The sequence below is a fragment of the Tachyglossus aculeatus genome, chromosome 24 (assembly GCF_015852505.1).
Source record: "Tachyglossus aculeatus isolate mTacAcu1 chromosome 24, mTacAcu1.pri, whole genome shotgun sequence".
In the NCBI taxonomy this organism is placed as follows: domain Eukaryota; kingdom Metazoa; phylum Chordata; class Mammalia; order Monotremata; family Tachyglossidae; genus Tachyglossus; species Tachyglossus aculeatus.
This window is the reverse complement of record NC_052089.1, coordinates 17,215,143-17,219,986: the sequence shown is the minus strand read 5'-3', so window position 1 is coordinate 17,219,986 and position 4,844 is coordinate 17,215,143. Positions and strand designations below refer to the sequence as shown.

The following is a 4,844-nucleotide window of genomic DNA, read 5'->3' as shown; positions in this document are numbered from 1 at the left end:
ACAGGTGTCCCATGGGGGGCTCACAGTCTTAATCTCCATTTTCCAGATGAGGGAACTGAGGCACAGAGAAGTGAAGTGACTTCCCAAAAGTCACGCTCTTTCCACTGAGCCAAGCCACTTCTCTGAAAGTCAAAGTCATGAAAGTCATGACTCCCAAAGTCATGAAAACTTTGGGAATGGGTACTGGCCCTAAGACACTGATTAGCAATGTTAATGGGTTCTATGGTGCCACTTGCCCAAATGCTTCCCTGCCAGACATGTTCCTTCTGGGGCAGTGGTGCAATAAGAGAGGAGTGAGATGTTCTACCCCTGTGAACTGAATTCAAGAATAGTGTGCAATCCCATTTGGGGCCCAAGCAACTGTAGCACCCAAGACCAGCAGGTGGTTTCCAGGGCAACTGAAATCTGAGCCTCAACCATCTCTAGTGTGAATATATAAAACACATGGAGAAAACTTCCTCTGAATGATGTTCAGCAGTAGGATTTATGGGGGAATCTGAAGAACTAGCTTCACTGAAGATTTGGAAATATAGGTGAGTCACAAATCCAGAGAGATTGGTGACTGCCTAGATTTGTCTGAGGCTTAGCAGAGGCAGGCAGTGTGCAAGACAGGGAGTGGCCGAACTATGGCTTGTGACCCTAAATCTCCAACATGTGGCTCTTCTTCACTAGCCTTGTGGCTTATACACACACACACCTGCCACCCAACTCCGACTCCCACCGGTGAGGTTTCCTTACTTATCATTCCAGCTGTTGTAGCCCTGACTTCACACAGCTTGGCTTCCCATGTACTAGGCAGTCTCTTGCTATTCCTTTCGGTTCTTTGTATCTTTATCGTATGTACTTTTAAAATTTTTTCATTTAAAAATCTATTCTTAAAATCATTTTTTTTTTTAAATTCTCCCTCCACTGCCCTAGAGCCTAAATCATTATGAGCCAAGCAATCAAAGGGAACTCTGTCTTCCCTAGGTAAGAAACCTTTCAAACATAAATTGCCTTTTTAGTTGTATTATGTTATAAGCCACTCAAGCCTGGACCCAATCAATGCTTATGACAGCCATCAGTAGATGTTTGATTTCATCATTCCTTTGCCATTACTAATTTAATAGCTTTCCTTGAGCTGTTCGTAAAATATTTTCAGTTGCTCAGTTAAAAATTATATAGACTGCACCACAAATTGATGAGCTGATTAATACCTATTACCTACTTAAGTATTCATGCAGATTTCATTTAAGAGCCAATACACTTTGACAAACCTCCCATGCGTGACCAAAATGAAGGTAAAAGTGTCTTATATTATCCTTTTTCCTCTTTTGGCCACAGAAAAATTCAAGCATACAACCCGGGGATGAGTCTTGCACATACTCGTTTTAAAGGAGATTAATTAGTGCCATACTTAAAAATAAAAACTCCTCAGAGCAAGCATAGTAGGTGTTGTCTTTGCATTTTATAGCAGAGTGAACTTTGCCATCTGCCAAAGACTCATTAGATCTGCTTCTTGCACTTCCTTTTATCATCTCACTGTATCTTTTATCTAGAGATTTAATCCTTCTTCCTAGCAAAATATGGTGAACTGTCCCAACAGAGACTAGACCCAATCCATTTCCCCAGATTGCCCAAGGAAGTTTATTTCCACTCGCTGAGCACTTTCAATGGCACACCAACACCCCAGAAGGCCTTAAGTGCTTTCTCAAAATAAAACATTCTGAGGTTATTTGTGCTGCTTCAAGTGGTTAGGCAGCATATGGACAGTAAACAGACTCCTATGCCCAGGGGATATGATCTATTAGAGTTAGTAAGAGCAAGAAAACAAACTAGCTATAAAGTACAACTGACAAAGTATGTTAGTGGGCAAAAGGCTCTCATACTCATCTGACTAGTCTCCATAAGCAAGTGTGTCTGAAGTTTCTCTGGGTGTTTGTTTACTTGTATGATTGGGGCATAGAATTATCCAGATATCTGCTTCAGGGGTGGAATTTGCCAGAGACCTGACCTTCATTTTGGTAATCCTCAGAAGCAAAACCCCCCAGTTCTTCCACAACTTGTGGTTTCATTTTGTGTTCTGGATAGAATGCCGATGCCTTGTCATATTTTGTTGTTGTCTCCGACCCATAGCAACCCCATGAACACATCTATCCCAGAATGCCCTTCCTCCATCTACAATCATTCTGGTAGCATATCCATAGATTTTTCTTGGTAAAAATACAGAACTGGTTTACTATTGCCTCCTTCTGCTCAGTAAACTTGTCTCCACCCTCAACTCTCTGGCATGCTGCTGCTGCCCAGCAGAGGTGAGTTTTGACCTGTAGCAGATTACCTTCCACTCGCTAGCCACTACTCAAGCTAGGAATGGAATGGAAGTGCCTCTGCCAGACTCTCCCTCCTATAGTTGGGGCTGGTAGAGTCCTGGAAACTCTCCAGGTGTGACCCTGAGAGGGGAGAATGCTGCTAGGGAAGTAGAAAACACTCTTCCAACGGCACACATCTATCTGGATAGAACACAGTAAAATTAAGGAATAAAGGGTTGTTTACACTTGCTGAGAGTATTATTCCATGAATTCCATCAAGAATGAAAATCCCCTACATTATAGAAGAACCTTGTGTGTGGGGTTTTTTTTCCATTAAAAATTTACATTTAAATGAATAGCTGCAATTTACGATTGATAATTAATTTTACATGCCCCCAAACTGGGTGCCAAGAACAATCGCATTTGTCTGTTGGACAGGTGTCAAGACCTTGAAGGCTATATCTTCTCTCTATTAGGTATCCCCTGAGACCATTTAGTTATACAGAGGCACTGGAGCAGACTTCACCAAATATTTACTGTTTCCTACCTTGTAAGCAATGTGGAGATGTTCCAACCCTACCTTATCCTACTGAGGCTATTTTCAGCTCATAATTCAAATCCTTGAGGGATAGGGATAGTGTGTAATTCTCCCAGCATTCAATTAAGTAGGCACATCACCAATATTAGTACTACTACTTAGAACAGGGACTGCAGGGGTGGCAACGGAGGCTTTCTGAAGATACTGGGCCAAGGGTAGCTGTGCTTTAAGTCCAAAGGGTAAATCATCCCTGAAGTGAAACAGTCAAAATATCCATGCCTTACACAGAATTTTAATTGAGCATCCTGGACAATTTGCCAAGCAAATTATGAGTGTATGAAACCATACTGTCAATAACGCACATTCTGTTGACTCAGCGACTATCTGCTGTTTCTAGTGAAAGACACCTCATTATGCTTTGAGTTAGGGATTATATTCTCTAACAACCTCTATGGTTGCCCATTGTTGGGTAGGGACCGTCTCTACAGGTTGACGATTTGTACTTCCCAAGTGCTTAGTACAGTGCTCTGCACACAGTAAGCACTCAAATACAACTGAATAAATGAATGCTCTGCTCTTGGTCCTGGACCGTGAAGCTGGAGAGAATAGTAATATCAACAAAGCAAGAGCAGGTTTTTCTCTAGTTTGAGATCATACTGGTCTCTACTGCTGTAAGCAGGGATTTGATGGATGTGATCATATGCCTTCTCTCCACAAGCAGCACATGAAACATATTTTAAGTTGTTTATCCTCTTGGATTCCTGCTTCAGTGCAGGGTGGATGGTGAATGAACAGTCGGAAATGTTTCAACATATATTTGCAAAGCACAATTAAACTAGCCCAGAACTTCTTTATTGACTGCCTTTTTGCTCTCTTTCAGGTTCTATTCCCACAGAATTTTCCAGGTGTGAAATGAATATTAAAAAGGAAACAATGAAAACCTGATGTTGCAAAAGATCTATTGCTTCAGAGTCGGGATGAATAAAGGAAATGGCAGATGTGACTCTACAGGCAGTATTTGGGGATGTAATGTAATGTAAAAGGGTTTATTTCCACTTTAGGCATACAAGCATGAGTGTGCATAGGATGTTCTCTGTAGAACAGTGAATAACGCTCAATGGAGTAAAACAGTTTTAAATTTTTCTTCTGTTCCAACTCTGTCTCTCTCCAGGATTCAGTAAATGTTCACTGTTCTCCAGACTCAGCATTTATTTCTCTTGTGCCTTGCTACTGAGAAATGGCTAGGTGTGGTTTGGCCTAGAAATGGCACCGATGGAGGGATGCATTGGAAGAGTAACTAATGCACAAAGTTGATTTGCAGCTTTCCCTGCATCTAATGCTCATTTCATCACATTTTCACCAAGTACTTTTTTCAACACTCTGGAGAATTAAGGATTGACAGTTCCGGAGACTAAAATGTTCTATTCACAAAACAGGTAAAACCTGCATGCAAGACCACATCAGGGTGAGGGGGAGGGAGCATCTGGTGATGGAAGATTTAACAGCCTAGGCATTGTCAGGAAACTGAAATGCTAGCATGTTCTCAGGAATACAATCCTATTGAGTGGCCCCAGAATGAATGCTGGAGACCAGAATCAAGGTGAGGAAGTACTGCCTGTTTCACAGGGCAGTTCCTTACAGCCCCCTTTGCCCCCTGGGGTCATCCTCAGAGGGACAGGAACCAGAAAAGGACTATGCACAGGGCTTCACGGCCTGACTTCCAAGGAAGAACCGTTATCCTCCAAGCTATTCTAAACAGCTCATAAAAGCCACTCTGCAAATGGGTTGCCTGAATTTAAGAGCAAACCCAGTTGGCTTCATTGGTGGGCCTTGTTAGTGCCCTTGATTGCAGTCATATACATGACTGCTGGAAATATCTAGTGCGGTGGGGAACAGTCAGGCCAGACATTCAGGCAAAAAGCAGAGACTCTGTTTATGACTCCTATAGCCTTCACCCCTGCATTAGCACTCTTACAGTCCTTCTGACACAGATCTGTGCACTATCCACTAGACCATAC

At 42.2% G+C, this 4,844-nt stretch overlaps 1 non-coding gene across 1 annotated transcript; it reads right to left on the bottom strand.

The window, feature by feature from the left end:
* Positions 1-2,301: 2,301 nt before the first annotated feature.
* On the bottom strand, positions 2,302-2,439 carry LOC119945333. The gene has a single exon (XR_005456202.1). It is a non-coding gene; the product is annotated as a small nucleolar RNA SNORA7 (small nucleolar RNA).
* Between the last annotated feature and the right edge of the window lie 2,405 nt (positions 2,440-4,844).